Source organism: Belonocnema kinseyi, chromosome 4 (assembly GCF_010883055.1).
Source record: "Belonocnema kinseyi isolate 2016_QV_RU_SX_M_011 chromosome 4, B_treatae_v1, whole genome shotgun sequence".
Taxonomy (NCBI): Eukaryota; Metazoa; Arthropoda; class Insecta; order Hymenoptera; family Cynipidae; genus Belonocnema; species Belonocnema kinseyi.
Genome location: NC_046660.1, coordinates 7878420 through 7888287, shown reverse-complemented (window position 1 = coordinate 7888287; position 9868 = coordinate 7878420).

Below are 9868 nucleotides of genomic sequence, written 5' to 3'. Positions count from 1 at the left end.
GCGCCCAGATCGTTTAGCATCAACTGTGCTCGTACGGCCACAACGAAACTCGGTAAACCACTTATGAATCGTTCCAATCGACGGTGCAGAGTCCGGGTAATATTTATTCAGCTTGGCCTTGGTCTCGGATATCGTTTTCTTGCGAAGATAGTAGTGTTTGATCAAAACTCGAAACTCAGATATTTCCATATTAAAAAAAAACTCGGAGGTTAGTCGCTTCTCAGTGCTGTAACTTGTAAATGCGTAAACATAAATGGCTGAAGTTTTGACAGACGTCATTTGAAGGATCAAGCTCGACGAAAATGGTTCACATTAGTGAATACTAATGCCATCTCTTAGAATTTTCAGGTACTTATCAGACTGCCTAGTAATTCCCAAATTATTTTCCCGCCTATTCCTATTTCCTTTCTCCATCCACTTGGAAATCCTTAGCCCCTTTATTCTTTCTTTACCACCTTCCTTCCCTGTTATTTTTTCTTAAAAATCATCTTAAGCCCCTTTCTCATTCCTACGTATTGCTCTCTTTTCGCAGTTTCCTCTTTTACCTTTTTGTAGATATGAGACTCTGCAACTGACTTTTTTCGAAGGGTAGCTTCCCTAACTGTTCCTGATACTTGTCTTTAATGTTTCTCGTCACTTTAATTGACTGCCCTAACACTTTTATGTATACTGAATCAACAGCTACTTTAAATTCACGAACAACGCGACTAATTTCCATCTCTTTCTCCTGAAATTTCTGTTAACCAAGTATTTTAGCACGTAAGTGTAGTATCATTGCCATCCACTTCTCTGGTTACCCTTTTCCATTCTAGACCTTGTTGAAGAACTTCCACTTCTCTTCCGCGGATACGGACGCTACATTTCAGTGACGCTATTACTGGGAAGTGCTCAGATCCTATTGGATTCATATTCATATTTCCATTACATATAGGCAAATCCCTTTCTCCAGTAATGTTCAGTAACGTTCTCCCCTCTGGGTTCCCTCTCACTGGTTTGCCAGCTCAGGAATTTAAGTCACCTCCTTTAAAAACCAACTCTACCTTCTTTTCCTCCATCCGCCTACAAATTACTCTCCATTTTTTCCTTTTCCCTCTTCTTCTATACACAAAAACAATCTACATTTTGACTTTACCAACTATAATCCTTCCTACCATTATTTCATTTATTTCGTCCTTTATCCCTCTTTCATCCCTTTTCTTGTCAATTATTTTCTTCCCCTGAGACCATGCCGCCTATCCCTCTTTGCTTCACGTGTTCCTGTCTTGCTTGTTACTTCGTCCACACATTGTATTTCTGCATCATTCTTTTGACTTTCTTTTATTCTTTCTAAACCGCCCAAGTTTCTCTGGTTATTCTTATGTCCCATTTTGTCAATTCGTCTCAGAAACCTATGTCCTTGTGTTTTAACCCTAAGACATTTCAAAACGCCACTTCCACATATCCATTTTTCTCTCTCGTCCTTATTTTGAGACTTCGTTTATTTTTGTAAGCCTGGGCGCGTTTCACTCCTTCTTATTTCTCTATATCTCTAATTTATTGTGCTCTTAAAAACTAGAAAAATTAATTTTAAAAAACAACTCTTGTATGTTAGAAATTACTTTCAAAATAGCATATGCACCCAGTCTTAATTTAAGCATGTCCCAATATTGTGCTATTTTTTACACTATCAGAAACACACAATATTTCTGTGAGGGTAAGTATATCAAACAGATATTTGAAGAGTTGTGTTTGGTAATTATTTTTTATTTAAATTTTTTGCGATTTTCGTTGAAGAAAGCTGAGACTTGGTTCGTGAAATGAGATAGGCGTTTCAATTAATGAAAGGTGTGACTTTCATAAGGTGAGTATTTAATAGGTAACGTAAAATATAATTGTGGAGATAGATTTAGAAAACAGAGTGTTTGAAAGTTGTTTGAGCTAGTTATTTTTAATTTATCATGATTTTGGAGGTTTTAGTGGATGCAGGGTGAGATTTAGTTCTTTAAGTGTGATACGGGTAGTTCTAAAATGCTGTTTGTTGGTGTTTTTTTATTTGATTTTCTGATTATTATTTTCGGGCAATATAATTTCTTATTTTTAGTTAGCTCAACATTAGTTGAGACTAAGCTATATTTTTCGTCGTAATTATTCCATATTTTTTTCTTTGGGATATCGGAACATGCTTATATTCAGGCTGGTTAAAAAACATTATTTTTAAAAATCCCAAAATTCGGATGCTGCTGTTTTTGTTAATTTTTCTAATTGTTTGTGGTGGAGTTGCTAGCGGACTATACCTTAACCCCAGAACTTTCGGATATGTTCACTTTTAGTTTAAGTGCATATTTTAGTTTGATGGTCGTGTTTTGGAGATGGTTGTTCTTTCTAATAATTAATTCTTTTATTTTTGAAGAGCAAAAAAAAAATAAAAAATATGGCGCGGCTGATTTTTTAAATTCTTTAAGTTTTCGCTAGTGGAGATGTTGGCGGCCAGCACCTTCACCCTAAAGTCGGCTCTCTGAGAAAACTATAAGAGACCAAAAACTGGCATCAGTGCCTAAAAAACCCCTCTGTCCTCATCGTTCATTTTCGCCACACTATTCACTTTTTCATCCGCCCTCTTCAATCTTACTCATCCTTTTACCCCTACCTTCGTCACTTATTGAAATTTCACCTCGCTTACTTCTCTTTTCCGTTCTTAATAGCCAAAAAACTACGGAACCCACAAAAACCCGTAACTCTACTGTTAGTACTGGAAAGGAAAGTCTTTGCATTTTATACTTAAAATCTGGATGCCAATGAGCTTATTATTGTTAGTCCTGAAAATAAGACCTGAGACTTTCCTTTATGAATCTGAAAATCTTGAAGCAAATAGTGCTTTTAAAAATTAACAATTTGAACTCTTTTGTTAAATAAATGTGGAAGTCCTCAAAAAAATGCTCTAATGGTCGGTATTATATCTTGCATAAGGTTATGCAGGCGGATAAATTTCCACCATTTTAGGCTCAAAATGCGCCCTTTATAATAATTTGGCCTCTAACTCTATATCAAAATTGTATGTATATATTATTATCATTTTTCACACGGGCAACCGCAGGATTTCGCCGGGAGCGGGTGCTAATCTAAAAAATTGCATCCGCCCCCAGCGAAATCGCGGTAAAATTTCAGCCACAACCACGTCTCACGACCGTGAGATGGGTGATTACAGTCTGTAACAAAATCAATACGACGATCCAGCAAAAGCCTCGTACACCTCAAGAACACGGAGCGACCCAAGGACTACCACCTTCTGCAATTTTCCCGCAAGTGTTTTAGCATATTGTTGACACGCAGGGATGGTTTTCAGGCCATTAGCGAATGAAAGCTTGGCACCTTCAAGAGAGCCAATGATAAGGATGATTAGTTTAACAGAATATTCCAGGTACAATAGTTGCAACTCCCTTATAAGGTATCGATACCTCTCTTTCTTTTCAATCTCCTTGGCTATGATGTTTTTGTCAGCTGGTGCCGAAAATTTGATGACGAACATGGTTCACTTCTCGAGGTTAAGAAGAACCATGTCAGGCCTTGAGTGTGCAAGAGAAACAATTGTCGAGAGTATAAATTTCCAGCATATGCGTCATTTCCGATTCTCGACAATTGACTCAATTTCCCTACGAGCATTTAGAGGAACTATTATCAGGAATGTCCTGGCTCAATATGTGGCGACGGTATTTTAAGGTGCAAATGACATCGTCTTGGCATGCCAACATGAAACCCTCCGTACCAGACTTTAATCCGGGTGATTTAAGGAAAGCAAACGTTAGATCACAAGTCATTGACTGATACTCCTAATACTGATGTTAAGTCCGAGTGTTTCAGCAGCCTCCTCCGCTGCTATGTCCAGGAACGCTCCTTTGCCCACTTCTTCATGATTCCTGATAATTTTAAGAAGAGCGTCTCTTCCATTTGCAACTCTATGTGCTGTACCCAGAATAATCCTGTTGTGAAGACATTCAAGACTCAATATTCCGCGACCAACTTGACGGCGTGAGATTTATAATCGCGAAACGAAAGACTTAAGATGCATGCTTTTTTTCATGTGTATAACCTTTCTTGTTCCGATATCAAGGGATCTGAGCTCGTTCTTTGTCCATGGAACTACTCCAAATGAATAGAGTACTACCTGGACGGCAAGCATGTTCTTTGCAGATACTTTATTCCTCGCCGACACCTCTCTGAAAGGTGACCTTGTTAGTTGTCACACGATTTTTTCCAGGTGAGATAGTGAATCTTGTTTTCCAAAGCGGCATCAATATCTCTATGCACCTAACTATTTGCAAATGAAACTTTAAGATTTCCAAAAGACAGATGATAAGTCTATGGGAAGTCGAATCGCAAGGTTTCCGATATTCAATCAAGGCCATCGACAGTTCACGTTGGTAGAATGCTGCATCTTTGCAGACAGATATATCGATGAGCAGGTTCTCCCGACAACCCGCTACGCCTTTCTTTGAGCCTCGTTGTTCATACATTTCTTGTCACACAGGTTCAATAGCCCGAACAATCCTATCATTTAGGATAGCTGTGAATATCTTATCCAGTGTGTTCAGGCAAGTGATTGGCCTGTAATTCTTCGGGTCAGCTAAGTTGCCTATTTTCTGCAGAAGTATTGTCCGCCCTTTCACCAATCACTCCGGAATCGGCTCTTCCGCCTTTAAATATGAGGTGAAAATGAGGGCATAATGCCATCTCCGCGGTAGTGATGGGTGGGCATTCTTTATCAGGTGTTATGAGGGTAACACATAACTCCTTGAAGCTATTTATATTTTCTGAGCCTTAGTCCGGTCTATGCTGCACTCTGTAGACTTCTATCCAAAATGCTTCGAACTCCTCTGATTTGGGCGGGTGTTCGACAGTAACTGGAGGGTTTCGGAAGAGTCGAGATGGGTCAGAGAGAATTTGTCGACTTTCTCTGACACACCTCTCCCTCCGCTCTAGACTTCTCCAAGCGTCAGACAGTATCCGTATTCTCTCAACAATATGCTGCCTGGTGGTCAGCAGCTTTGACTTGTTAAGTGTGCAATAACGGGTCTGGAGTTCGTGCGCGAAGACACACTAAATGCGGGAGGCGTACTGTCTTGCCTAGCCTATCTTTATAGCAAGTTGATGCATTCGTCTTTTGGTCTTATGATCAACTGTTGGTTTTGTTTTATGGTTCGCATCGGCCAAAGCTCTCGCTGCATTATACATACTATTATTGATAGCCCAGAGATCGGTTGATCGGTTGATCAGTTGATCTTAGTGTCGCCTCTCTTTTTCTGTTGCCGGATTGTTCTAGCTGTGGTAGAGTAGGCGTTCCGCTTACATAGCCCCTTTTTCAGAGTAGTTCAGCATGGTTTCGAAGACGTTGCTGCGAAAAGTGCGATAGCTCCGGGTGTTTTTTCACCACAGAGAAGGCAGCCGTGCTATGTAATCCCGTCCAGGAGCCACACTAGCATCGTAGTACTCTAGCATGTCGTGATTTAGTTGCTGCGTCCATCTAAAGGTCGCGAGATCCCGCCGATACATCGTATTGAATCCATTTTCATTGGCTCCCCCAGCTCTAGAGTGGTCGGCATTGTTAGCCGACCCTTTGCAGGAAGCCCTGCGCGTTCTGTTGTTTTGAACCGCACTTACTACAACTATGTTTGTTATTATCATTGTTGTTCCCACGAGAAGCTAGGGAAAGCGGTTAATCCATCCTTGTAGAGTTCCGCATGCAAGGATGAGGCTGTGTGCTCTGAGAGGTCGCCCGGTATCCCAGAGTCACCGTTGTAGACACCTCACCCAGGTGCCATTCAGCTTTGGGCATGGTTTTCACACCTCCGCTTGGGGTTTAGTTCCTTCGGGACCATTCTTGGACAATTGTCCACGACTGCCTATTTATTTTTGTAACCATATTCAGCAGAAACCCTTGGTACTGGGACTCTCTATACGCAACCCGAGGACGCGTTTGGTGGCTTTGTCATAGGCCCTTCGGTTTGATTCTAGAGGAATCAAAAACTCAGCTTTGTTCTTATATATAAACTTAACTAAACTTTGTATCAAAGATCCAAAAACAAAAATTTTTATTCATTTTACAATACCTTACGAAAATCGGACCGTCTAACGGAAATAAAACATTCATAATTTCTTATTGATGATTTATTTTTAATTATTTTTTCCTTCGAAAACGTACTTTTATATTTCTAAACAAATTTCTCTCTGGAAGCTTTTTGTTGCTTAAAATTTATTTGACTCCCTATGAGCTTAAATATAAGAAACGCACAATTAAATTTCTCACAATATTATGTTTTTTTAAACTTATAATTTAAAAAATGTATAGATGGTTATCGACCTTCTGGAGGAAATCCGCCTATAATCACTGTTTGAAAATTCCTTGTGATTGGGCGGTCCTTGCCTAAGGGAGATTCTTTGATTTCTTCTGTGGTCATAACTTTAACCTCGCCGCTGTCCATTTTTATTTTTACCCGTTTTTCAATCGGATATGAAAGTTCATATATTCTTGTAAATATTCCACGCAGACTTCTATTACCCTCCACTATTGCAAATACATCACCATTGGATGTCGATAATACAGTCTGTTCTTTGATTGGCATGGGTCCAAGTAAATTATTTATACCCTTTAAATATATTGGTTTTTCTCGAGGAAAAGTGTATCTTCGAATTTCAAATTTTCTATTTGGATTTGAATTAGGAATGAGCCGAACAAATCTAAGGTCTTCGAGTCCCATTTTGAGTATGCCGGAAGAATAATGCCTGGCAGGAGGAGATGGAGACCTGATACGAAGACTAGAATCGCCAGGACCAGGCTGAGACCTGGCATGAAGAGAAGACTCGCCAGGAGGAAAAGATCTGATCTGAGTACGAGTAAAATCTGATGAAGCAGAAGTGAGAGTTCTTTCAGGAGATTGATGTCTTTTAGGAGAATGAAAAGATCCGGAACCAGGAACACCAGGAATAGGTTCGCCATTAGGTAAGCAATCGAACTCTAAACTCGACTCTGCAACAACAAAAAATAGGATGGATATTTTCGTTCTGTATTCACTTCGACTATACTTTTCCGAATTTTAATTTGCTATTAAAGTATATCATTTACTTCTCACACATTTCCTCGGGTCACTTACGAAACACTTTATCATGACAAAAAGTACCGATACAGCAAAGTAACCGAAATTAACATTAATTTCTTCCTCCGCCAAATATTGTCGAAGTGACTCTTTAAACTTATTTTAAGTATGCTGAAATTTGTTTAATTTATTATGAATTGTTTTATATTCTTTTTTAACTGAAATACTAAAACCCTATGATAAAATCCAAACAATTTTAGTTGAGAATTGATGTTTTTCTTAAAATGATTCATTCTTTAGATAAAAATTTAATTATTATGTTGAATATCCGTCTCGCTTAGTCGAATTTGGTCGTTTTTATCTAAAATCAAGCACTTTGTTTTGGTTGAAAATTAACTTTGGAATTAAAAAAAAAATATATTTTAATATAACGCTTAGCGAAAAACAGAAAAATCGTTTTTGGTTGAAAATTCAAATATTTTTTTGAAAACAATTTTAATTTAACAACTAAAATTTTTGTTTAAATCTTCAGTTAAATTTTTTAGTTAAAAATTCCTATATTCGGATATCAATTTCAATTTTTTTTTTAGAAAATTTCTTTTGTTAGTTGTCCTTGGGATGGAAATGCAACTATTTGGTATAAAATTCATTTACTTTATTCAAGATTCAATATCTTCAATTAAAATTTTAAGAATTTTAGGCGTTTTAAATTTAATTCCTTATTGCATTCATTTGAGTTTCAAAAATAAAGTTTTTCCTTAAAATTGTTTCTTAATGATGATTTTTCCATAATTTTAACATAAGAAACAGAGTATATTTGAGAAAATCTTCGCATCTACAAATCTTATTACGCAATTTGTAAATAAAACCTTGAGAATGTACCATATGTGCCACGAGCACATATGGTACGCATTTATTTTCAGTGCGAACACTCTTCGAATTCCACTTTTTGATAACACACATATGATATATTATATTATTATATCTACCAATAAAATTTAGGAGAAACGCCAAAAATATAACGCGAGCAGAAACTATCTTCATTTTTTTCTGATGAAGCGAAAAGTTAATTTATGTATTAATCGAGAATTTTATTATCAATGTAACTAATGAATATTCGAGTGCTGCATTCATTTATGTAGTATATGTTGTAGTCGTTATCTTACAGATGGTGGACGTTAATCCCTTCCTTCTCCCATATTTACATTTCATTAATGTCAGTTATAACGAAAATAATTTAATGACTATAGTCGTTAAAACTAACATTACAATTTACATAATTATTTACGTTTTAGTCAAATTCAAACATCACATGGAAAATTTTGGTTACTGAAGTTTTCTGTAACGAGGTCTAAATTGTAAATTTCTCAAGAAATTCCCTGATGAAAGTCATAATTACATTTGCTTTCAAACATTATTTGTTTCAGAGCAGAATTATATTTAATTAGAAAACTTGTCATTACAAATCGGAAATATGATGAAAACGCGTTTTTTTATGATTTAGTTTCTGAAGAGTCGCAGACTGTTTGTGCTTGATGTCGAGTGACTGCAAAAAATCTCTAAAATATTATTGTAAGGGGATAAGAAGCAACTTCTTTTATCAGTTTTTGATAGAGAGACTGAAGCATTGAGGAAAGATTAAAGCCATGAGAACGAGAATGCATAAACTTTCTGTTATAATGATAAGTTACTGGTAAAATTTTGTTAATCATTCGGATAAAAAAAATTGCTGGTAAAAAAATTTAGTTTAGCTTTGCAGAGCCACATACATCGGTTTGTCTCTGATTTTGTTTGCTATTTTCCGCCTTTAACACCGACCATATTTGTTTCCATGATCTTAACTATACCAACATTTAATAACTGGTCAGCTCGGTTCTGGTTTCTGAAATTATTAACATAATTATTATTAAATCGTGGATTTCTTTGTAATCCAGAGTTATATTGATAATTATTATCATTTTTAAATCTTGAATTAAAAAATCTATGATTTCCATTCGGAAACCTTGGTTGGAATTTTTATCTAATTTTTTTACTTTGGTATCCCGGTCTATATTGTATTTACTGATTTTAATTTTGACCTATATTCTGATTCTCATGTTCAATATTATTTTTACTTTTATCCTTTCCTTTATCATTTTTATTTTTGTTATTTTTCTTATCCTAGTTATCTAAAATGTTTAATTGTTGACCTCGAATTTTAGATTTTGCCAATTCTGTTTCTCATTCTCGCCCTAAAATATCTAATTCTGAAAAACTCGAAAATGCATTTCTCGAAATATAAACCTTATATTCAATGCTTCGTCTTCGAAAACAGCATCTAAATTTTCTAAAATGTCCAATTTACTAATTTTATATCCCCTCTTGAGAACATTTTGTCACTAATTTTCGCATATTCTTTATCTTGTCTTTCTATTTCTATTCGCAATTTTTCGCGACTTATTCTTGCTCTCTTTCTGTTCTTTCTCTATCTATTCTTTCTTTCTCCTTCCTGAGTGTTTTTTCTCGTTCTAACCCACTCGATTCTAGTCGTTTTTTGTTTCTTTCTAATCTTTTGAGTTCTTTTCTCTTGTTTTCAGTTACTCTATCTATTCTGCTTGTTTCTAATTCATCATTTTCTAAACTGGTACTATTTTCATCTTCTATTCCCTAATTTCCTAACGTATTCTCTTTATTTGGGGACAGTATGCCAATTTCATGTATACCAGGTGTATACATATGAAACCGGTGTTGCCATCTAGCGGCCAGTAGGCACACTTGTAGGCACTGTCGGAACTTACCATTTGTGCTAATTGGCGTATTGT